The sequence below is a fragment of the Mastigoproctus giganteus genome, chromosome 5 (genome assembly GCF_048544385.1).
Source record: "Mastigoproctus giganteus isolate SK-2022 chromosome 5, ASM4854438v1, whole genome shotgun sequence".
In the NCBI taxonomy this organism is placed as follows: Eukaryota; Metazoa; Arthropoda; class Arachnida; order Uropygi; family Thelyphonidae; genus Mastigoproctus; species Mastigoproctus giganteus.
Genome location: NC_143579.1, coordinates 23,868,414 through 23,895,016, shown reverse-complemented (window position 1 = coordinate 23,895,016; position 26,603 = coordinate 23,868,414). Strand labels below are relative to the sequence as shown.

The 26,603-nt window shown below is 35.8% G+C and overlaps 1 protein-coding gene across 2 annotated transcripts in view; it reads left to right on the top strand.

Moving 5' to 3' along the window:
- LOC150085240 (zwei Ig domain protein zig-8-like) overlaps nucleotides 1-26,603 on the top strand; it is a 176,063-nt gene that overhangs the window by 64,695 nt on the left and 84,765 nt on the right. The window lies entirely within an intron of this gene.

The following is a 26,603-nucleotide window of genomic DNA, read 5'->3' as shown; positions in this document are numbered from 1 at the left end:
ATTTAAATTTATTAAAAAAAAAAAAAGGCAGTAACAGCTGGAACTGAAGCTGGAATCGAACAAATTTGCAAACACGCTTCTGTAATAATTGAAAACTTTGCTCTCACTTTGCAGGGCTAGCAGACCCCAGAACTCTGCATTTTTGATTAGATATAAGCATATGCACTTTGCAGGGCTAGCAGACCCCAGAACTCTGCATTTTTGATTAGATATAAGCATATGCACTTAACGCTAAGAAATAAATACAGTTGTCGACTGTCCGAAACTCGATAATCCGAAACCTCGATCATCCGAACAAAGCAACTGACTGATAGCGCCACCCATATGTACAGGAGATGTAAGCTTGTTTATATTTTAATTTTAAAATATTTTAATCATAAAACAAATCTGACACCAATTAATTCGTCCGTTCTACCAAATCTAAGAGCAGTGACGTCATAAGTGACGCAATACACTGTCTGGTTTCTTTTTTACATACTAAGCATAAAATTTTAAATTTTTCTTTCATTTTTCAAAAAAAAATAAGTAATTTTAGTCACTTATGTCGATTACACAGAGCTTTTCCTGAAAAGAAAATTTCGGACCTCTAACGAAGTCTTGAGACATGAATTTAGGTAAAGCAATTATCTTTACAGTAGCAAATACGACAAAATGGAGAAACCACAATCTTTGACAACTTCATTTTATTAATGGACAACTTGGCAAAGTTGATTTATGGCTTTCCTGTGATGACAGCTTCGTACTGCTGCTTAAGGAATGACTGAGTGTCCTGAAAATAGCCAATAATTGCAAATTATATCGTTAGGATAAAGTAAGTGGTTATTGGCGACCACCTTTCCTACTCTGACATTTTTTATTTCTTCCGAATTCTTTGCACGTGCTTGCACCAATATGTTCTGTTTTAATTTCTAATTAACGACGTGCGAGTATATAATTAACGATATGTGGTTATTAAATTGATAAGTTATAATTTAATAAATTCGGGCGTTCGTAAACATCTTTAAAAATTAGTTTTTAAAATTAGAAAAAGTATTAAAATTTTAAGTAATTGCAGATTAGAACATTTTCCATAATTAACAAACGATATATTGAGATAAAATTTTTAATTCGTGAAAAGTTTGTCACGTGGATATATATTACCCTACCATTATACGGACACATTCCTTTGATAGTTAGTTACTTCCTCCCACGTATCAGACCCAACTATAATGCTCATAGGCTTTTGAGGAGATAATAGTACGATTTTATTTATCTAAAAGAATGTGAAAAGATGGAAATATATTTTGGGATTGCTATTCCCCCTGTTCCCCTTGCATTTTGATGCAAGGTCGTCCACAAGGTCTTACATTTTTGGTTAGTATAAATATATAAATTTCGACATCGTTTTAATGAATATTAATTATTTTCATAACAAACATCGTAATGCAATCAATTTTTTGGTTATAATTTTCAATTAGTCTCAATCCAGGATCATTTAGTTAGATATGACATTCTACAGGACAAACAGCTTTGCTAAGGGTAAATCATGCTTAACAAACTTGGTAGGCTATTTTGACACAGTTACTCATGAGCTGGATTTAGGGAATAATTTCGCCACAGTTTATTTGGAATTTAGCAAAGGATTTGACTCGGTCCCTCATGAGAGGTTATTGTATAAGCTTGAAAAGGTTGGGATTACTGGTAAGATTCTACGATGGATTGTTAGATGGCTGCAAGGCAGAAGGCAGAGGATTGAGATTAATGGATATCTTGACATTGGTGTAACGTTAGTAGTGGGGGGATTCCTCAAGGATCGGTTCTTGGACTGTTGTTTCTCATTTTCATAAACAATATCGACGAAGGAATAGAAGGCGTGATATAAAAATATGCAGATGACGAAAAAAAGATTGGCAGAGTCGTTAATGATCAGTGCCAAACAGCGCTCTTTCAGGATGGCTTGAACAGACTTCAAAGATGGTCAGAGAAATGGAAACTATATTTTAATGCTGCTAAATGCAAGATCTTATAATTGGGGAATAGCAACCCACAAATAAACTACACACTTGGCGGGATTTGATTAAAAATAGTGGAGGAGGAAGGGGATCTGGGACTGAACAGCGTAAACAAGCAGCCACAAAAGCCGTTGATGTCCTGTCAATGATTTATCGATAAGGCAATTGTAACATCACATTTGGAACACTGTGTTCAAGTATGGAGACCTTATCTGAAAAAAAGACATTGAGCTTCTTGAAAGGGTCCAAAGACAGGCAACTGAAATGGTGAGATTAGCAGAAGGACGACCTTATGAAGAAAGACTTGGATTATGTGGGCTACAGAGCTTGGAAACCAGGCACCTCAGAGGTGATCTAATTGTGGATTATAAGGCTCTGAGAGGGTTTAGTAAAATGAATGGAAGTAGAATTCTCACTGTTCTAAAGAATTACAGAACTCGGTGGCCATAAATTCAAATTGCAGGGTTTAGATTAGATTGTAGGAAGTTTTCTTTTAGCCAGAGAGTCGTTGAATGCTGGAACAAGTTGGCCTCGCAGATAGTTGAGGTTAACAGTTTGAATAAATTCGAAGGTTAACTGGATACTTTCCTGTGTGAGGAGGGAACATATAATTTGCGTTTTCTTATCTATTTAGTATTTTTTTTTGCCAGTGCAGCAAAAGCCTGTAGCTTTCTTGCGCTCTATGGTGAATACTGTCACTATTTTGCCCCTTAATAGGAATTGTTTATATTGAGTAAAATTAAAATTTAAAAACAATCTTAAACAAAGATGGAGATGGATTTCATCTTCATCCAATATAGCAACTTACGGAGGCTAATGAAAAATAAATAAATAAAATAAGTGTAATAAAAATGGACTACTCTATAAAAAGATTATGCTCCAGTGAATGTTTGCATCTGGGATAATAGCAGAATGCGTATAGTAAAAGATCCTAAGATGGTCTTGAATGTGTGTGAATAGGATGATGTAAAACTTTCCTCCATCTTACGCTTCTAGAGAAGACCATAAAATTCTCTCCTTCATTATATGATACTTAAAACCTTCCAAGCTTTAGTGGCCATTTTGATAAGCCCAATTTAACTGGCTGGATTCTTTTCCTGTCTCACTTACCGGCGAGGTACCCGACACATCACGTGACTTTAACATGGCATTTGTGTACAATACTTGCAGCTACCATGTGTTAAATTTATGAGCAAGGAGAGGATTCTTTTTCTGGAGGTTGGAAAGAATTTTCCAGCTTCTTATATAGGACAGTGAACTTAAGTCCGTGTCATTAATATCCACTAGCAATATAAGTTGAATAAAGTGAACAAAAAAAAAAAAGATCTGTTTAACTTGGATTTATAACGCAATGCCAACTTAATGAGACAATAATTATCCTTTTAACAAAATAAAATTATAAACATTAGAAAAGTTTTGTGGAACTACAAGATATCCTCGCAAAGGAGATTGCATTCTTAGAAAAAGTTCTAATATATATATACACTCCCCATCTAAAAGTTTGGAATCACGCTTCATTTTTTCAAAGTTTTTATTACAATAGGACCAAGTTGTTTAATAATTTTTAATAAAATGTTCTCTAATATGTCAAAAAACTTAAATAATATTTAAGAAATATATAGAATATTGAAGAAAGGTGTAAAAGATTCCTGAGTGTTGTAAACCTTGGTAGATGATTCTAGAATGTGGGAGTATTGTTTCAATACAATGTATTCGAACACCCTTCATTCAGAAAGAGTGTTGGGTGAAAGTTTTGTCTCTCCATTGTAAAAAAATCTTTTAAACAAGCAGGACTTCATGGTCCTGTAGTGTCTGAAAGCCCTTATTAAAACCAGAAAATCGAAAGAAACGATTGGCTTGGCCAAGAGCCATCAACATTAGACAATTAAAGAGTGGTTAAATGTACTTCAGACGGATGAATCCAAATTTTTGAACCAAGCGTAGTGAGACGATCAACTGAAGAGAAAAAATTGTGCCTACAGTCAATCATGGTGGATGGTTCCATCATATGAGGTTGCTACTGTTTTTCTGGGATGGGATATCATCAGAACTGAAGGAATTTTAAGAAAAGAAGGCTATGAAAACATTCTTGAACATAATGCAATGTCCTTTGAACTTCAACTTTGTGGAAGAAATTATATTAAAACAAGAAAATAACCCGGCAGGGACTTTCTAGCAACTAAACAACAGGAGGGACTGTTGCAAATTATGCTGTGGCCATCTCAATCGCCAGCCTTAAACCCAATAGTGCTTTTATGGGATCATTTTGATCGTCAAGTCCACGAAGTCTTCCCATCTTCACAAAATTTATGGGAACCTTGCAGATCCCTTGGAATAATGTTAGTCAAGACACTATTATAAAATTTTTCAATGCTTAATAAAAAATATTAAATTACTTTGTAGTTTGTCGTGATCCCAAACTTTTAGGCAGAAGTTCTTTATATATATATTATTATAGATCATATAATTTAATTAAGATGTAAGATATTTAATAAATATCGAATAAATAATAAATATCCTTGGGGGACAACTCTAAAATAGTGTTTGCAGACAAGCTGCTAAATATACCACTGGACCGAACCTACTGGTAAAGTATCTAGGAGACATCCGAATCATTTTAATTAATTACTAGGGGGCTTCGTCCCCTGCTCGCTGCGCTCGCTCCTTTTAATAAAATAAAATAAAATAAAATAAAATACGTACAGAAGCTTTCGACACTGCGTGTGTGTGTCTCTTATCTCATATGGATACATAATAGAATGGTTCCGCGTGGTCATGCTAGACAAACAAAGCGCGGGCACGAGGTTTATCTAGCATGATCACGCTAAAATAAAAGCTTTTTTATCAGTTAAACAAGCTTCTGTTACATATTTTTGTATTTGTTACGTATTACCACGTAACCCCCCTAAACATAACATAAACGTAACCTAAACGTAACATAAAAATTAAAACATCAAAAAGACACCATAATTAAAAAAGTATAAACTTTATTTGAATTTTTGAAAAAATAACAGTTAACTAACGCTGTCTGTTTTAAAAACCTGAGTTCTTTTCACTAGAGACCACCTACTATTTGATGAGACACAGCTATGACCAGTTGGTTTTGAAAAAGGCTGTCATAGCTGTGTCTCATCGTTTAAACAAATGGCAATTAACTTTTCGGAGGCCATTTGTCTGAAAGTAGTACGATACACTGGCAACTCGTTGTAAAGGCTAGTGTTTGTACTCCTGTGAGAATTAAGACCATTCCATTGTAGTGTGTATCGTTCCGGCCCCAAAAAACAGAGATGAGAGGACAAGATACTCCAGAAAGCATCTTATAATTTCTCTCAGGCCATATAGATTTATTCAAATCATAACTTTGAATTTCCCTATTTTTGGTGCTGTCTCTTATTCAGAAACTTTGTAAGTTAGCGCGAACTGCTCTTGAAAATTATGGGACCTTATCTGAAAAAAAGACATTGAGCTTCTTGAAAGGGTCCAAAGACAGGCAACTGAAATGGTGAGATTAGCAGAAGGACGAGCTTATGACGAAAGACTTGGATTATGTGGGCTACAGAACTTGGAAGCCAGGCACCTCAGAGGTGATCTGATTGTGGATTATAAGGTTCTAAGAGGGTTTAGTAAAATGAATGGAGGCAGAATTCTCACTGTTCTAAACAATTACAGAACTCGGTGGCCATAAATTCGAATTGCAGGGATTAGATTAGATTGTAGGAAGTTTTCTTTTAGCCAGACAGTCATTGAATGCTGGAACAAATTGGCCTCGCAGATAGTTGAGGTTAACAGTTTGAATAAAGACTAGCCATACAGTTCGTCAGCTGCTTGATTAAACTAGGGAGAAAAACAACAAGTGGTTCAAGGTTCACTTGGCTTCCTGCTCCGTACTAGTGCTATGGAATAGATCTGATTAGTGACCTTGATTCTCCCGTTATTTTTCTCTCTGCTATAACCGCGGAAAAATCAAAACAGCGATCTTTGTTCTTACTTGCGAGAAATTGAACGAATTCTCCGCAGTATATTATTAAAATCAAAATGGTACATAAATTGATAAATAATGCGGATTCCTGGTTACAATTAACCCTTAAGACAAAGGTTTTTAAACTTTGGGGGATATGTGAACCACCTCTCCCTCCCCTTCCGGTTTTAGCTTGAAGAATTTTTTGCAGATTCTCAAACAGCACAATTGGTAGAATCATTAGCCTACCCACACAGGATGGAAGAGACCTAAGTTCGAGTACAGTCGATGACGTGAGGAATTCTTATGGGCCTTTTTGACAACGTGGTCGAGTTAGTCGGTCTCAGTGACTTGCTTATTCACAAGATAGAGACAATACAAGAAACAACACCGTATTTATCAGTCATGTTGTTGTTGTTTGTTTGGTTTATAGGAGCATTAGCAACTAAGGCCATATTGCTCCGGGAATATGCGGTGGTCATTCCCTTGACCTTTCCGCATCCTCCGTATTTGGTGGTGACGGGCTCGAACCCCGGTCTAATCAAGAAGCATGTGCTACGCACTGCTGCTCCTTCCCACCTGGCTACGGAGGCGCCTATTTATTTATCAGTCACGGGCTTAAACCCCGGTAACTCAAAGCACTATATTTATGTATCCTTGTGCATGACCACTCGGCTACGGTGGCCTACTAGTTAAATAAATGCGCCTCTGTGTTGGAAATTCCCTTTTTCCACCTCTGGCTAACAATCAATAGTCCAGTTAAGTAAAGGTTGTGTTTTTTAACGTTTGATTAATTTGATACCATGAAATTATTATACAGGTACAACTTCAAAATTATGCAATGTAGGGGTGCCTTCTTGCCAGGTTTTGTCTTAAAAACCGTTTAGTGAAGGTATTGGTTTTAATGATCATAACAGAACGAACTCTACCTTTACCACAAGTTGTCTTGGTATTGCGCTATTTTCTAATACATGACAATACTCACTATCAGCTCTATGTACTAATTTATTAGATCTAATTCATATGATGTCCACTTGATGGAGATGTCTGATATTGCACAGCAGAACGAACTTTGCCTTTACCACAAGTTGTCTTGGTGTTGCAGTACTTCCTGACAAATGACAATACTCGCTCTATATACTAATTTATTAGATCTAATTTATATGATATCTGTTAGATGGGGATGTCTAGCATTGTACAGAACAACGAACTTTGCCTTTATCACAGGTTGCCTTGGTGCTGCACTACTTCCTAAGACATGGTAAATATTCACTGACCATCATCTCAATATACCAATTCATTAAATCTAATTCATGCGCAGTCCGCTAGATGGAGATATCTGGCCTTTTTGGAAGTTCGTTGTCATAATGGTAACTGATCAATAAACTTGTTTGGAAAGAATGGGGAAGTATTTCAATTAGCAGAGAAGTTAGCTGAAAATTCAAAGTTCCATTGGAGCACATTTGGGCAAAGATGGGACTAAGTTAATACCGTGGGTCATTTTTCTTTTTATTTTCTATTTAACAGACGCGATTTAATAGAGAGAAAGTAGCGTAGTTAGCAATTAGGCAGCGCAGTTTATTGTTTGTAGCAAAAATTATGTCACTGTCAGCTGCGAGGTATAGATACAAGTAACCATTGTATGATACCGATCACAGGGAACAGTGGTAATTAAGAGCTCTTGACTCGTTGCTGCCTTCTTTGTTGATAACAGTAGGTGTCAAATGATGCTTTAATATCGCACAGGAACATAACACACCCCATTAGATGGTTTACAATACGCATGTGTTGATTAAGTTCCTTCACAATGAATAATAGCGTCACAGAGTCATTTCAAAGTCCATAGAATAATGCGATGTTTAACCGTTTGAGTTGCTTTGGTAACTCGTGGAGTATTCTTTACAGAAACTGCTGATTGAAAACGTAAAATATTCTTTAACATTAAAAATTAGGAAAGAAATTCAAGCTGATTTAATATTGGTAGCATCATGAACTTCCCTTCCCTTTACTGCGCGTTGCCTTGATATTGCGCTATTTTAGCAAATGATACTACTGAAAGTTTTTTTTTTTTTTTTTTCCCCAGTGATTGGATGCCGGATATTTCAGGGCCGAACTGTACACCGATTTTTTTTTTTTTTTTTATAATCGCTATGTGTTGCCACTACTTTGTGAACAGCCTTTCGTATAAGATTCTTTTAAAAAGTATTTAAACTCCTTTTGTGGATTTTGAGAAACTTAAATCAGTTAATGTCAATTAAATCAGTTTTTAAGAAGGCATGTCTATTAATGTTATCAGTTTTAAAGCAATTTACAGAAACATACACTGTCTGTTCAAAATATTATAACCACCTACTGAATAAGTGGGTAAGACTTTCTCTTGCCAGTACTGCTGCAACATGGCGAGGCATGGACTCTATACGTCCTCTGAACGCTGCAGGAGGCATGTTGTAGGATGTACAATGCCTTGTAGATCTGCGGACATAGGAGTGATTCCTCTTCTGACTGCTGCTCTGTCCACTGTCCGTCCACACTTGAACGCCTTAACTACAGAACTCCACAAATCCGTCCATATTGACGCCCTTCAACTGTATCCGACAATCATCCCTCTTTCGAAGTCCGTCAGATCACATCCCTTGCCCATATCGATCAAGTACTTCATATGACCGCATGCTTGGAACCTGTAGTGTCACATTTATCGGTTCTTATCATGACAAGTGTTCTATCAGATGAGGAGGAAAGGTTGATTGCTAAAACACGGGGATGGTCATAATATTTTGACTGGCCAGTGTACAATATTTACCCCATTCTATCCCTCCAACAGTAATAATTCTCAGCCTATTAAAGACAGCAATGGCGAATTCAATTGAGAATCAAACTGCTCATTTACTGGGGATGACAAAAAGAAAATCTTTTCGGATTCTGAATACATATTCGCTGTGCATGCCGGGATGTCTTGATGACTATGTAAGTGTACCGAAGGGCAAAGTAAATAAAAAGAAGTTATCTTAAACTGTCTCCTTTAAAAAACAGTTTTTTGTCTCCCTCTTAGAACGAACGTTAAGTGTCTTCAAACAGAGAGAGCTTATATCGTAAGAATTCATGAGAAAGATGTCATAAAAATCTTGCCCTACACTTGATTAAATTTTAAATTTCGCTTCACTAGAGGCAGTGAAGCGCGAAACTATTATCAAAAGCTCGCATGAATTCCTTTTATAACTTAACCGAAAAATAATGCAGATTTTTTCTCCCTATTATTTCATTGAAGAAAGTCAGACCGTATATTTGATGGGGGGGAGATCGAATATCTTCAAGAACGCCAGTAGCGTCCTGATCTTAGAGTTTGCGCCCCTTTTTATCAAAGCCAACACATTTCCAATAAGATTCTTCGGTTGTTTACAAATATGATGTCGAATGCAATTGGAGACAGAGAACCATAAATATTAAAAGCTTTGTAAATATATATCTAAGATGAAGAGATTTTATCATTAGGTACCTATTAAACAAGTCTACAGCGTTTATTGAATTAAGCGTATCTAGGGCCGGCTTCTCTGATACACTGCTGCTGAAATAAAGAGATTATTTTGTCGTGAAAATGCTAATTAAGTTTTACCCTTTATAGTTCAGTAGACTGAAGAAAATACATTATTTTGAAAAGTCTCGGTGAGGAACAGTAGTGAGTCCCTTATTTTTATTGTTCACTTGGAGCAATCGATCATCTGATGGCGTCCCCTCCACCCATCGCCTGTGACATGGCGAGGTGGCTTGATGGATGAAGTAATGTGCTCCACTTTACTGTACATTGGAACCCGATAACAGAACGTAGCTTATAAAGTTGACAACCTGTCCTTCGTGCATATATGCCTTTGGGGGATGAAGAAATACCTAACCACCGTTACTGCGCCATCTTTTAATAGCTTGCTTGGAAAATTAATTAATTGTTTGGTTCAATAGTGGAAATCGAATGGTTTTATTAAGGTAATGGGTAGGTTTTGATCCAGGTATTAAACTTCTTCTGTGACAGAAACAGCTAAAAGCTGCCAAATTTCGTCAATGGTTTAATAATAACTATCCCCAGGATTATGAATTTATTTAATTAATTAATTAACTGTTCAGTTAAACAACTGAAGAGTTTAAAAAACAGCGCGTATTTTTTTTCCTGGAAATTCCGTTTATTTTTCTGCATAAGATGAATTAGATGGAAGATTATGTTGCGTTCTACTAGCTATTTTGATGGTATTAAGAAAAATTGACTTCATTTAAATAACTAAATTAATTAATTTTTAATTCCTATTTCTTTTTATTTAATTTTTTAAAATATCAGTTGTGTTTAAATTTTAGTGAATTCATTTTAATTTATTACAATTTATAATTTAAAATTATTTGTAATATTTTTGTAATTCTTTCTAAAAATTAAAACTTTATTTTTAATGTTTATAAAATTAAATATTTTTTATTTTATATCTTTTACTTCTATTTATTTATTTTTTATTATTTTTATTTTCTATCTTTTACTTATATTTATTTATTTATTATTATTTAATTTATTTATAATTTGTAATTTATTTCTAAAAATTAAAACTTTATTTTCAATGTCTAGAAAAGATTTTACTAAATTTATTTTATGATTTTATTATTTTTCTTTTTTTATACTTTACTTTTATTTATTTTATTATTATTTAATTTATTTATTATTTGTAATTTTTTATAAATGTTTTTATATTTTTTTCTAAATATTTAAAAAAAATTAAATGTTTAGAAATTTTTAATAAATTTTCTTTTATCATCTCTAATTAGTTTTATTTTCTATATTTTACTTTTATTTATTTAATTAATTTATAACTTGTAAATTTTTCGCTAAAAATTAAGAATATATTTTTAATCTTTAGGAAAGTTTCATTTCTTTTATTTCATTATTTTTATTTTATATATATTTTATATTTTATTTTATTTTATTTTATATATATTTTATATTTTATATTATGTAATTTATTTATAATCTGTAAATTTTCTATATTAAAAAAACATTCTAAAAATAAAAAATATTTTTAACGTCTAGAAAATTTTAATAAATATTCTTTTATTATTTAATTATATTTATTATTATTATTATTATTTAATTTATTTATAATTCGTAAATTTTTTCTAATTTTTTTTCTGAAAATTAAAAATTTATCTTCAATGTTTAGAAAGTTTAATAAATAATTTTCTTTTATTATTTAATTATATGTTTTACTTTTATTTATTATTATTATTATTATTTAATTTATTTATGATTTGTAAAATTTTTCTATTTTTTTTCAAAAAATTAAAATGTTTTTAATGTCTAGAAAATTTTAATAAATTTTCCTTTTTTATTTAATTATTTTTATTTTGTAAAATTTTACTTTTATATATTGTTTTTTATTATTATTTAATTTATTTATAATTTTAAATTTTTTTCTTATTTAAAAAAAATTAAAAATATATTTGGAATGTTACAAAATTTTAATTTATATTTTTACTTGAAAGCTTTCATTTAAATTTAAGCCACATTACACTGGCGTACGGTTTGTTTTTTCCAGGAATCCCATTTAGACTAATTTGCATAAACTAAACATCCATTATTGTATTAATCAGGTTTTCGATTGATGCTAGCAATTTAAGCCTACAAACGCTAATTTATCTCTAATTACTATCTTTTAATTAACAAAGGCACTTGAAGTGCACTAAGCGAGCTATATCTGTTTACATATATCACAAAAACAAAAAAGGTTGAGTCGAACGAACCCAGCGCCCTCTACCAGACAAAACCAGAAGCTGAGGATATAAAAATATTTAAAAAATTCCTTTTCCTTTCTTAGTAGATTCGGTTGATTTTGAAGACATTCCTGGGGCCGGTAACGTTAGATACGAGCCCCAGGAATGTCTACAGCTTCGTGGAAAATAAATTAATTATCAACTTCGACAAGTTTTCACGTTAATCGACTCTTTCTTTGCTACACACAAGAAACCACTTTGGCTTTAGAAAACGAATTACACTCTTTAGTCTATTTTAACTTACATCCCTCTACCCACGTTGATAATGTCTTTAACCTCGAAACCAAAAGCGTCGCCTTTTTTTTTTTTTTTTTTTTTTGTGGCTCGCTAGATCAATAGCCATGTCTGTAAGGCGTACGCGTAATGTCTTGAAGAAAGGAAGATCAAATTTAAAATATTGTTCGCGTTTGCTCCACGAAGCATTTATCTCCCTGCTTTTTAAAAAGGCTTAAGTAGAGATGACAAAGAAATTGAAATTCAATATTTCCGTTATTTTCAACAGTAATTTGATAAGAAACCACTCAGGGGTTGACTAACAAAATGTAAATTGACAGTTCCGAATTTTTTCCCCCCATAATTTCCCCTTTCATTGGAAACACAACTAGATAGAAGTCTCATTGTAACCCACGAACTCATCACGTGATATTAAAATAAGTTGGAGCTTCCGGTGTAGAACCAGTACATTCCCATCATGCAATTCGCATAAAATAATAGTTCTAATAATTTAAAATTGCTTCATATGCACGCATGAATGCTCTTAAAGTTTCGCGCTGTTTCATTAACAATGAAACAGTTGCATGAGCATGAACAGCAACAGATCCCTTGAGAACAGGGGGATTATGAGAGGTGGGGGAATTGGTCCTGGTACGCATTCCACCTGGCTTCATTCCCTCGTTGATAATGTACGAACACGTGTGTGGGCTCTATCAGACGCTTTTGATTGTCATTATTCGAAGAGGGAGGGATGTTGAGGGGACTTTTTGCATGTAGTCTTTTGAGAGCATTATCAATTGGGTCTTAAGTCCCCCAATCCCCTAGAGTTTTATCCACAGAAAGGTAGTCTCTGTAATAAAGCAAACAGCAGGGACTCTTTGCTGATGGCAAAGTAGCAGTTGATGTTATGGTGAAATTCAAGAGATTTTTGTATTATTTTATTCTCTCCAGTGTACATGATTAATCATGAGAAATATTTTAATTAATAAATGGTAAATACCAATAATTGGTAATTAAAAATAAAGAAGAGTTCGATTATTTTTGACTGCGTGAAAATATTTTTTAACAAATTCACCAAAAAAGCTTCTCATAGGAATTAACAATTTACGAGGGCTGTTCGAAAAGTAGTGGCAATACTTACGTTGTAAAAAGGACTTTTGTGGCGTAGGATAAGTTAAAACAGTTTCGTAGGTGTACGCAAACAGGAAAGTTTTGTTTTGGGCTGGTAGTATAAGTGGGTGCAGCAGGTGCTTTGTTTGCAAAGAGCTCAGCGTTCTTGCATAAAGACTTGGAAGCTGGAAATCATGCAAAAATCGTGGGAATGCTAAAGTGAAACAGATTGCCACATACTACCACTCATCCCGGGAGGGGCATTTGCTCCAGGCGATGAAAGCACTCCATTTTCTGGGGACAACATCAATCATCTTGTACGATAATGGGAGGTATCATGTGGTTAGTCCTTTGGTGGCATTACTGCAGCGATGGAAAATGGTAACTCTTTCACCATGCTTTTCCATCCCCCTACCCACATTTCCGGACACGATTCCTTGTTATTTTGATTTTTAACACAAGATGGAGCTATTCAGAGATATATGCGTTTGGACAACACGAGGCATACTGCGAACAATAGTGGTAGATTGCTCCCTTGACAGTCTTCAACAAAACGAAGATGCTGATGGTATCAGACACTTTCCATGTTTGGGATCGTGTTATGAAAAGAGCCCGAAAGATTACTTTGAGAGCAGAATGGTGGTTGTGTGTCCTTCTTCGTACCAATCCCGCCAATCTCAGACAGTCGACGTTTCTGGTGAGATGCTAGCTCCTGCCATCCTAGAGCCATAAATCATTCCCGGTCAGGTCCTTTCCAATCCCCATCGTATGAGCTTCGTACTGGCATGCACTATCCGTGCCATCACTACATATGCTACACAGATCGTTTACGTTACTCGTAGGTGCTGTGGGACCTAGGAGTAACCCTAGACCACCCTTGTCTCCACGACTGGAGACGGGAGTGGTTTTGGCTCATGAGTGTATTTTCAAAGTTCTGGAGAGACAGAGAGATAGAGAGAATTTTTTAGATGGAGTAATGAACTGAAAGAGAGAAATTGAGACATGACAAAACTGGAAGAGAAAAAATTCAGAGAATATTAATTAAAGAGAAAATCAGAGGACGGAGAGGAGGGCGAAAAAATTAGGAGACAAAGATAGAGAGAGAAAGAATTATTAATAATTTTTCAATCAAAGTGTAAAGCTCCTGAACCTGCTGGTGTGATGAGCACATGCTAGTAATGCATTGTAACCAATATTATGGACACTTACTGTAATAAAGATTATAAAAAGTGTGGAGAAAAGGCGAAATCAAGAAATTGAGAAAGAAAGGGAGTGAAAGAGAGAAATGAACGAAGAAATAGAAAAGGAAGAAAGAGAGAAATGGAGAAAGAGTGAAAAAGAAAAACAGAAAGAAGGAAAATAAAAAAGAGCGAAAGAGAGAATAGAAGAAATGGAGAGAGAAAGATAGGAAGAAAATGAAAGAGAAAAGGAGAAGGAGATATAGGAGAGTGTGAGCGAGAGAGTGACAGAGGATAAAATGAAAGATGAAGTTGAGAGAGAGAGAGAGAGAGAGAGAGAGAGAGAGAGAGAGAGAGAGAGAGAGAGAGAGAGAATCTAAAAGAGAGGGAGAGAGAGAAACTGAAAGAGAGGGAGAGAGAGAAACTGAAAGATAAAAAGTAGTGAAAAGTGCCAGATAGAAATAGGGAAAGAAAGAGAAAGAGAAGGAAGTGAAAGAAACAGAAAGAGAAAAAAAGGGAGGAAATAGAGAGATGAAGAAAGACGGAAAGCGAAAGGGATACAGGAAAGTGTGAGTGAAAGAGCAACAGAGGATAAAATGAAAGGAATGAAATTAGAGAGAGAGAGAAAGAGAGATAAACTGAAGAAATAGAGAAAGTAAGAGGAAAAAGGGAAGGTGGAAAGATGGATGGAAGGCAGAAGTGTGTGTAGAAAGCGAATGAAGCCGAGGGAGGGCCCGAAAGATGGAGGCACGAGAAGATTAAGAGAGAAAAGCGCTTTACGTTCGTTTAATTTACTTTGCTGTCTTTGTGCATCTATTTCTTCTTTCTGTCTCTCCCTCCGAGAAACACGTGTACGCGGTTTCTCATTTCCGCCCAACGAAACACGAGCCGAAACGTCCGACACGGGCGGGGGAGGTAAATAAAACAAAATGCGTAATTAGTGCGAAGTTCGCTGGAGAAAGGCGGTGGCAGGCACGAAGCGGCGCGTCACAATGAATGCCTCGGGGGCGACGGCGAGTGCACGAGCAAAGAAAGAAAGACGAGTCGAGAGCAGCGACGGGATTACGCGGATAAATTAAAGCGAAAAGGAGAAGAAGCAGTCGCGCCAGCACAGCGCATGCTCAGCAGCACCGGTTCCACGCTGCACTCCCATTGGGCACGCTGCCGATAATTTAGGGAAGCTGCAAAATGGCTCCCCGGGGCCACACGAGCCCACTTCAGGTGACGAGCACGTGTTCTACACGGTGGCACTCCTTCACACTGATGCTGGTGAGAGGCAACAAGCTCCATTCTCTCACTTTCTTCCCTTCCCTGCTGTGTGGTCCTCGTTGTCCATTTTCACTGCTTATATTTCCAGACCATTTTGCTTGGCTTTTCTCTCTCTTTCTGACTCTCTGTAATTTCATCTTTCTCTCCCCTGTCACTCCTTCTCTCTCTCTTCATCTTTCTCTCCTTTTTCCCTCTCTCTCCCTCCTTCCATTTACCTCTCCCTTTCTCGCTCTTTCGCCCCTTAATTGCTCTCCCTATCTGTCTCTCTCTATTTCTTCTCCTTTTCCTCTTTCTCTGTCATTATCTTTTTCTCCTCTTTTAATCTCTATTATGTTCTCCTTCTTTCGATCTTATCTATTTCTCCTTCTTTCGATCTTCTCTATTTCTCCTTTTGATCTCTTTTTCTCTTATTGTCATTTTCACTTTCTCTTTTTTTATAATTCTTCCTTTTTTCCCCTCCTCCTCTCTTATGTTTCTCACTTTCTTCTCATCTTCACACTCTTTATCCATCTTTATTTCTCTCTCTCTCCCTAATGTTCTCGTCCTGTTTCCTTCTTTCTCTCTAAATGTTTTTCTCTCTTATTGTTCCGTGCTTTATCTCCTTCTCTGTCCTAATATTTCTTTGTCTCTCTCTCCTTCTTGCGCTCTTAATGTCTCATTCCTTCTCTCCCCTTCTTTCGCTCTTAATGTCTCTCTCTCTCTCTCTCTCTCTCTCTCTCTACTTCCTTTCGCTCTTAATGCCTCATTCTCTCTCTTTTCTTCTTTCGCTCTTAATGTCTCGCTGTTTCTCTCCTTCTCTGCCTTAATTCTCGTTCTCCGTGTCCTTCTTTCTCTCTTAATGTATCGTTCTTTCTCTCCTCTGTCTTAATGGTTTGTTCTCTGTGTACTTCATTCGATCTTAAGGTGTTATTTTCTCTCTCTCTCTCTCTCCTTCTTTCGCTCTTAATGCCACTCTCTCTCTCTCTCTCTCTCTCTCCACGGAGCAATATGGCCTTAGTTGCTAATGCTCCTAAAAACCAAATAACAACAACAACTCTCTCTCTCTCTCTCTTTCTCCTTTCGCTCACAATGTCTCTCTCTCTCTCTCTATTTTTCTATTTCATTTCTTACCTTTCCCATCATTCTTCAGTCTCTCTCTCTCTCTCTCTCTCTCTCTCTCTCTCTCTCTCTCTCTCTCTCTCCTTTCGCTCACAATGTCTTATTCTATCTATCTCTATTTCATCTCCTATCTTTCTTATCATTCTTCAGTCTCTCTTTCTCTCTCTCTTTTTCCAACACTGACACAATAAAGACAGTTCTATTGATGACTTCATAATTAACACCGAATGCTCATTTTTCAATATATAAACAACTCGCGAAGTCCTTAGAGGGGAGGGAATTGTATTGCATCCATATGTACGCGTATCCCTTGTGGGTAGCATTGGCATTATCGCAGCCTCCCCACATCAGGTGAGAAAGACCTGAATTCGAATCCTGTCCATGACGTGGGGAATTATTGTGGGACATTTTGAAACGTGGCTGAGTTAGTCAGTCTCATGCGAGGGTAGAATGTTTTTTTTTTTCCCGAAAACTCGGGTTTTTCGTCTATCAAACAGAAAATCCACCAAAGAACTGTTTTCCCAAAAAGTAGAAGGGGAGGTACCAAACTTCGGGTGGAACTTCCTTAGAACTGATCTGAATTAATCGAAAAAAAAAAAAAAAAAAAAAAACATACATCCAATTTGTCCCATTTCTTTTGAAGGAATGATTAAAACTACTGTTATTCTAACCAAAGGAGCCCATGTTGATAGAAAAATACTGAAATGCATCGAGAAGTTTAAATTCGAGGTGTTATCACATTAACACCATTCCCTAACCTAGCACCTTCGGACTTTCACATATTTCCCAAAATCCCACGTAATAATCTAATTATCCAGAGACGATATATTTCTTAACCAGCAAATATTATAAAGCATCTCACACCAATTAGTTTTCGTCGATAAGGGCCCATCAAAGTGTTTAATTAATGCTGTTTGGGGGACTATTTACAGTGCGTACAAAAAGTGAAGGAACTCGTCCTCCGTTAAAGTGAGCGTATATAATAAGTACTCGAGTAGATAAATGTTAATCTCAATTGAAAAACCTTTAATTAGGTAGCCAGCATTAATTTGCATTTTTCTAACCAGGAATAATTGCAATATCTCCTGACATAACAGGCGATAACATACCCTGCAACTATGGCAGTCTTGTACGAATGTTTTTAGCCAAAGTAATTAATTTAAGAACTCCCACAAAAAAGTGGGAGATTTATTTTTGTAAAATTATCTTGCATAACTGGATGTTGTAATTTGTCTTCATATTTTTATTTCTATGTAAATTTATCTTGACGTGATTTTTCTTTTTGCTTTATTCCTTTAAAATGTTTCGCGAATTGTAAATTATTTCTTCAAGCGATTTAATTTTTATGATGATGAGAGGAGAAAGAAAGAATAATAAATGTTTTTCTTATACACCTTAAAGGAAATTATATGAGTTCAATTGACATAAAAATGAAGGTGGAAAATAAATTTTACACTTTTATTGATCTTGTTTTTTAAATAAATAGTTTTTTGAAAATGCGTGTTTTTAAAGAAAAATATTTTCAAGTTTTTTAATTTAAAAAATTTATTGTGCACCTTGAAAAAGTGAACAATAGATTTAAAACAGAATAGATTTTTATTTATTGTGATCAACAGATTTTGATGACAATAAAATTTGAATATAGATTTTGATCAATAGATTTTGACCTACTCTGCACCTTTTCAAAGTGCACGATAGATTTTATTGATATGATGTTTAAAAAATTTGGAAAAAAACATTTTTTTTAGATTTGGCTAAGATAGAATTTTTCAAGCCATTTGAAGTATTTTAATTTTTGGTTCTCGTGCGTCCAGTGCCTCTAGTTTTGTTGAGTTTGGAATTAAGTCATTTTTTTAGGATTTGCTGGTTATGTTATCATCAAAATTTTGTCCAACAGTTCCAGATGTCCTTAATAATTAGATGGGGGTATTTTTTTTTTTTTGGTTATAATTTCTTCTTCTATGAGTTTACATTTTGTTTCAAAGAAGAGATATGGCCTTCGAGGTAGCACAGTTGGTAGAAACGCCGTTCTGCCCACAGTTGGTAGAAACGCCGTTCTGCCCACAGTTGGTTGAAAATACTTGAATTTGAATCTCGTCAATGACACAAGGAATTTTTATGGGTCTTTTTTCACAACATGGTTGAGCTAGAATGGTAGAATGGTTTTACCTCCCGGAAATTCCAGTTTTGGAGTTTTTTCTCCAACTATGAGACCAGATATAATATAACTATTGGTGGAAATAAATTTGTTACAGCTTCGGCAACAAATTGTAAGGGTTTGGAAGATGAGAAGAAATTCTACTGTAACTTATGGACCCTTTTGTCCATAAGGTATGGCAGCTCCTGTCGATATAACATCTGGACAAGAGCATCAACAATGATTGATCCGAAAAAGAGAGTGCAAAGCTTGGCCATGATTTGTAAATTTATTGTACAATTACAATTACCAGTATTGTACAATTACCATTGAAAATTATTACCAGAACGTATTTTTGATGAATCAAAAAGATCTGATAATAATTTTTAGTAAACATTCTATTTATCCATCATTAAATCTTCCATCAGTTAAAAGCTACACTCAGTCTATTTATTAAAGACATTTTCTCCTAAGAGGATTCAAAATTTATATTGCTGGCCATTACATATCAATAAAGTTAATACCATGGAATTAGATGCGTTGACAATAAGATTCAAAGATCTAAGATAAGAAATGTAAGGGTATTAGAGACATAAAAGCAAAAGAAAGACCATTAGCAGACATTCTTCGAAACAAATGCAAAGCACAGATAACGTCTGGAAGCTATCTAAGTGAGACATCGAGACCTTTAGGAGTTTTGTAGTGCTCCTGGGAGTCGTATTCATTGATGAAAAGCCTCCATTTACCAGCACACCAAGACCAATATATGGAAAGAGGTATGTTAAGAATTATTTAAAAGCTAAGTAAACATCCGGCTGTGACTGAGACTTCTTTTTTGCAGTTCGATGTCTCGTTAGACAGTCTTGGAGTATGCCGATGGAGGCGTATCTAGTCTAGCGTTTAAATCATGGCTCATTAGTTTAAAAAAAATGAGTAAAAGCAAATACACTGTGGAAGGAGATGCAACAGGCGCATTGAGAGAAAAAACATCTGAAAGTTCCACTTGGTTTCAAATAGTTCCTGTTGGTTGACAAAAGGTAAATGACTTCAAATATTGTTCGATATGGTTGCAAATACGAGCGTGGTATGATGTTAAATTAATTTCCAAATTGCGCAGGAATTGTGCCATCTATGAAAGAAAAGATAATTGATCATGCATAATAATGCTTCTTCCTGTACCACGTTTTTATGCATTAATGAACCAATAGTAATATGTGAAGGAGTATCGTGATTTTTATTACTCCGGGTATACGTGATCAAATCCAGAAATTGGTTAGGCTTCACTGGAAAGGGAATCTACTGATCAAATTTTCTTTAATCAATCAGATTACTAAACTTATTTTCCATTGATATAGATCTATAAAAATATCGAGTTTCTGAAGATCGATGAAGAGACTCGTTTTGAAAATCTCTCTTGATTTGTTGTATAAGTTACAAAATATACACTCACTGGCCAAAAAAATTAGAAACCATTGTTCACTCAGTAGAAGCATCACCGTTTACCCAAATTATAGACCCATAAAGTTGTTGATAAGCCTAAAACCCTAGAACAACCAATCAAAATCAATGAGTCCATTTTCTGTATCCAGTCCTGGGCTGAAACCGTATTGATCTTTTAGCAAAGCGATCATGTTTCATTAACAAAGCGGTTATTCTAAAAGATAATAAACGAATACCTTACCAATTGGCAAGCAAAGAAATCGGCCTGTATGAAGGTGGTCGGCTGGAATTTTGCCTGGTTTCTTGCAAGATAAAGAAAAAGCTTCTCTCCAAAACAAAGGAACAACATGATTCTGATAAGCACTTTTTAAAATGTAATGTGATTTGCAATTGAAAGTGAATTATAAATTCATCTTCGATAACGGTCAGCGCCTGGACATTTTGTTCTGACCTTTACAATGTAAAAGTCAACTACCTCTTGAATAAAATTTGAATCTCTAAGGGCGTTTTATATCTTAGATTATTTTGACGAATTAGTTGTTAATTGAAAGATCCAAAGAGATTATCAGGAGGGCATCAAGGGTTTTAAAGTTGCTTGTAGTTGTCATGGAGTGTACGCACTTCATCCGGTAGCAGTCGATGGCGCTGAAAAAGCTTTCGAGCACGATGAACCTCTCTTCTAGCCACAGTCAGATCTATAGTCTACCATGGAGTGGATTTAAGTCAATCTTTTTACGGGATTTCTAGCAGCCTTAAAAACCCGAGTTTCCTGGAGGAAACCTTGCTATCCATCTGAGAACGATTAACTCCGCAACGAAAAAAGCCCATAAAAGTCTCTCGGATCATTGAAGGGATACAAACGAGGTCTTTTCCATCCCTTGTGGGGAGAATGGTCATTATAACCACTGTGATATCTGCTCAGACCTTGGAGAAATGGGCGCCTCCGTAGCCAGGTGGGAAGGAGCAGCAGTGCGTAGCATACGCTTCTTGATTAGACCGGGGTTCAAGCCCGTCACCACCAAATATGGAGGATGCGGAAAGGTCAGGGAATGACCATCGCATATCCCCGAGCAATATGGCCTTAGTTGCTAATGCTCCTAAAAACCAAATAATAACAACAATAACATAACAGCTCAGACCTTGGAGAAATGGAAGCAGAAGATTGAGATTTTGAATTTAAGTCACCACAGGTAAGTATTTAGAAGATCCAGTAATAGATAGTGCATGGTCAAGATACCGGAGGCAAGAATCGATATTAGAGATCGGGGAGCAGCATATCGATATCATATACTGCTCCTCAACTGACCAAAAGGGCTATCGATTAATACACAGGAAGAAAATCGTGTGTTCAGGCCCGTAATGATTGTATCATCTATATCATTGTCAAATATTGGGATGGCAGAGAGAGGACCGGTATGATAGGTTGGATTACTTTGCGAGTACGGATACCCATAATTCTCCTCTTTGGTAATGCGGATTCTGAAGAAGTAATACGTCAACAGACTTCTCAAAGGCAATGTGACGAAGCTCATCTGCCACAGAACGATGGTATCCATTCCAAATATTCTATTTTTAACATTAAGGGTTCTTCGCAGTTAGATTAAGTATATGTTAGGTACCAAAGCAACTAAAGCTTTGAGGCGTTGGTATATTGTGGTTCTAACTGTGTATTCTGTAGTTTATTTGCTGTTTTGCTAGACGGAAAAACCAGAGTTTTCGGGAGATAAAACCATGCAACCCTCGCCCAAAACTGATTAACACAGCCTTGTTATAAAAAACCATAAAAATTTCTTGCGTTATTGACAGGATTCAATCTCAAGTCTTCCATTTTCCGCACAGTGTGGAAAGGATGGTGAGTTTATCCACTGTGCTGCCCGTGAGGCTAAAGGTTTTCTACCTACACCTTGTTGAACTAACGCATTTCATTATAATCGCTCTGTATATTAAACAAATCGCACAGCTAATAAATCAAGTAATACAGTTTAGTTGTTAAATCAATAAGATAAAATACAGGCTAAAGAAAACTGAATAAATCAAGCTACTAAATGAAATCAGATAAAAATCAGCTTAGTTACATCTGACAAATCAAATAAAAGAAGCATCGTTATTAAATTGAATGAATCAAATAAAAAGTATTGTTATTAAATGTAATAAATAAAATAAAACCAGCACATAGTTAGTTTTTAGATCTGATAAGTCAAATAAAAGAAGCTTATTTATTAAATGTAATAAATCAAATAAAACCTAGAATTATTAAATATAATCAATCAAATGAAAGCAGTTTATCTGTGGAACATAATAAATCAAATAAAAGCAACATAGTTATTAAATTGAATAAATCAAAAGCAATTCACTTACTAAAATGAAATGTTCCATGAAATACTGAATAAATGGAATAAATCAGAATGCTTCACGGCTACACTGAAGGTAAAAAAAAATGTTCGTATGAATATACAACCATAAAATGTGGATCATAAATTACAAAAGATTATGTTTCCTTTTTTATCAGACTTACACTGTATAAATCCAGTCATTTTGATTAAACTGAGGGATGCTCCCACTACTTTAACCTTCAATTGCTCACGATAAGCATCAGGAATGTCCATCAACGTGAAAAGTGGTCCCTCCACCTTGAATAATTAGATAAAATGCAAAATTTTCCAGTTGGAATACAGCATATTTGGTCCGTTCATTCATCTCGAGGAATACCATTAAAATATAGTCCTCCCCAATCCACCCCACTCCACCCCACCCCTCCGATCATGCAACGGATTACAAGTTGTTCACGAAACATCTGGCCCGAAATATCCTACTGAAACTACCCTTATTTATATTCTCTAGAGAATTTCGGAAATTGTGACAAATGTGTTCGCATTGGAAACCACGTGCAACACTCTCTCTTGAGATAAATTGATTCTTCTTTCCCAGGTTATGAAGACCAAGCACGTCGTTATCGTACGAAACATCATGACGAACCTTCCCTCATTTATGATCCTGTTCATCTTCTGCTGCACTTCTTTCTTTGCATCTCGTCTCTTAAACCGAGCCATCTTAATTTATTTCGGGTGAGAAACTCGTTTACATAATAAGCAGATTCGGCTGGTGATTCTAAGAAAGATTTGCAGCAGGCAGAAGAGAGTACGATAAGAAAAGTGTATTTCTTCAGTATTCTCTACCAATCTTACCGCTCAGTTTCTTTATAAGACGCTTATCGAACCACCAAGGTCCTGGATTCGAACCCAACATGTTAATTTATTTATTAACTGTCCCATGATAAATTCTAAACAGCCTTTAAAGGGGCCTTAAAAAGAAAGAAAGAAAGAAAAAATCGTAATATCGAAGTTTGATGTCGCTGACACGAAAAGTAGTGTCAAAAGTTCACCGACTGTTAGCGATCAAAACGCCATATGGCAAGAGAAGGGTGTACAGAAGCAGTAATTAAGCACATCTGTCAACCAGCGAATGGCTGTAAGGATTGCTGCCAATAAGTACCGCTCACTAGACGCAAGAAGGTCGACAGGGTCACCAAGTGGTCATAACACGGTGCTACAGTACTGCAAGAGATCATCATGGAGACAAGAAACATATTAAGCCTTTCTTTACTGCCTCCAGAAGCTGGGGGAAAAAAATGTTATTGAAGCGACAAGATGGCATTGCTATTAAAACCCTCTTTGTAATCCGCAAAAGTAGGCACTACTAAGTTTTAATTAAAGTATAATAGAATTTCGCGCATTTTTATATTTCTTTAAGAAGCCAGTTATAAAATATTCATAAGTTGTTTATCCTCTTGGAAAAATTTTTTTTCTGATTATAATTATACGGAGAAATGATTTTCAAAAGGAAATGTATATTTTTAAGCCTCAGGGAAAAAAAAAACTTACTTTTTTCAAGCTTAATAGGCATAAAATACAGTTTTTTTAGGCCAAATGAAATCTAAATTTAATTTGTTTGGCAGTTCAGCTCGCGAAATTAGCACGCGCTTGTCTATTTCAATTCTAAACAATCACTCAACAATACAAATACCATCTCGTGTACCAAATGATAAATTCTTTCTAACATTAATTGTTGCGTTGTTTAATGGCAAACAGCCAATAAAATACAATTTTTTTAGGCCAACTGAAATCTAAATTTAATTCGTTTGGTAGTTAAACTCGAGAAAAAAAAGCAGTCTATTTCAATTCTAAACAATCAATATTAAGGCAGTTGATAGTACACTGAGTGAACAGAAATCATGGGATACCTACTTAGTAACGGGTAGGTCCACCTTTCGCCCAGATAAGGGCAGTCACACGGCTAGGCACGAGGGCGTTCCACAGGTGCTGCACCGCTGTCCATAATTTTGTCTCATTCCTGGGTGGAGGATCCAAAGCTCGAACGAATCTTTCCCCAGCATCCCACAGAGTTCATGTCCGGTGAACGGGGAGGCCATTCCATGGTGGTAAAATCTGCGGAATTTTCTTCGAACCATGTTCTTGTCACCACGAGTGGGGAGGCGCATTGTCCTGCTGGAAGAGTCCATTGCCCTGTGGGTACACGATGACCATGAAGGAATGCTAATGGTCTGTAAGGATGGACACATAACCTGGATCGTTCAGGGATGCGTCTGAGGTACCAACGTGTGCCAGTTGAACACGCCCCAGCCCATTACCGATCGTCTACCTGCCTGAACAGTTCTGTCCGCTCGAAATAACTGGAAACAGAACTCATCGGACCAGGAGACCCGTATCCAATCATCCAATGACCAGTGCCTGTGTGGTGTTAGCAATGGGACTTTGGTGGGTTCCATAACCTGTTGCAGCTAATGATCGACTGATGGTCTTGGTGGAGACATTTCTGGCACCTCTCTCGTTGAAGTCGGTGGTGATTTGTGCCACTGTCACTCTCCAGTTGAGTGAAACAATGTGAGACAGAAGTCGACGGGCACGTTCATCCACCACCTTTCTCCGCCCCCTGCGCTGTTCACGATAAGATGTTATTCTGGAAATGGCGTATTCCCGACACATTCTTGATACTGTCTAACGGGGATAGTGCAATTTCTGTACCACCTCCGAGATAGAGTGACCCATGCGTCGGGCACCTACTATCATCTCTCTTTCAAAGTTGGTTAACTCACGACGTTTATCCATACTGACATCGAATTAGCGTCTACGTGAATGCAGTGAACCTATATACCTGCCAAGCGATGGATTTGTCCACTAGTGAGAGGGGTGACAGCGTTGCGTTGCCCAGGAACCAGGTATCCCATAAATTCTGTCCTTTCAGTGTAAACAAATCACTCAATAATACAAATAAAATCTCATCAATACCAAACCATAATAAATTCTCTCTAATATTTATTGTTGCGTTATTTAATGGCAAATAGCCAATAAAATACAATTTTTTTAGGCCAACTGAAATCCAAATTTAATTCGTTTGGTAGTTCGATTCACGAAATGAGCAGCCTATTTCATTTCTAAACAATCAATATTAAGGCAGCTGATAGTAAACAAAATACTAAACAATACAAATACGATCTCGTGAATACCAAACGATAATAAATTGTAATATTCATTGTTGCGTCAATGGAAAATGAAGGCCAACTAAAATCTAAATTTAATTCGTTTGGTAGTTCGACTCGCAAAATCAGCACGCGCTAATCTATTTCAATTCTAAACAATAAATATTAAGGCAGGGGATACTAAAGAAAACACTCAACAATACGAATAGAGTCTCATGAATACCAAACGATAATAAATTCTTTCTAACATGTATTGTTGCGTTATTTAATGGCAAACAGCCAATAAAATAAGCCAACCTTGCCCTAAAATAGATTTCTACTCACGTGATCTCTTCCTGAGTCAATTAAAACGCAATGCGAATTAAAAGGGTTATCGTTAAACAATGCAAGTTTCTCTATTTTTAAAAGCATGGCGTATTTGGTGATTTCCTCAATTTTCTCACCTGCTTTTAACTACAATACTTCTATACTTTTGTTAACGGTGACAATCACTTTGACTAATTAATTCATCACCTTTCTAAAAATAGCAACCGAACTTCTAACAAGAGAGTGAATATGAAGTTAACCATTAATTCCTGACATGAGTAGTAATTTGCATTTTAATTCGAGGTACTTGTTTCATGTTGTGCACAGAGTGTGGCCAGATGTATCCTCAAGTGGAACTGATATACAATTAAAGTCCGGTTTCAGTGTATAATCGACTCGGCACTTCTGATAAGCATGAAATTTCAATACGGGTACCAAAATATAAATATTGTCTGCTAATGAAACTATTATAAACATCGTTTGGTTATGTCTGGATTAATGTCAAGGTCTTTTAGGCCAGTAGGCGTATTTTGTGTTCCGGCAACGGGTAGTCTGTTTTTAATCTGCTCGTATTGACCATGGAATTGAAATTCTAAATGGTGGACAAACT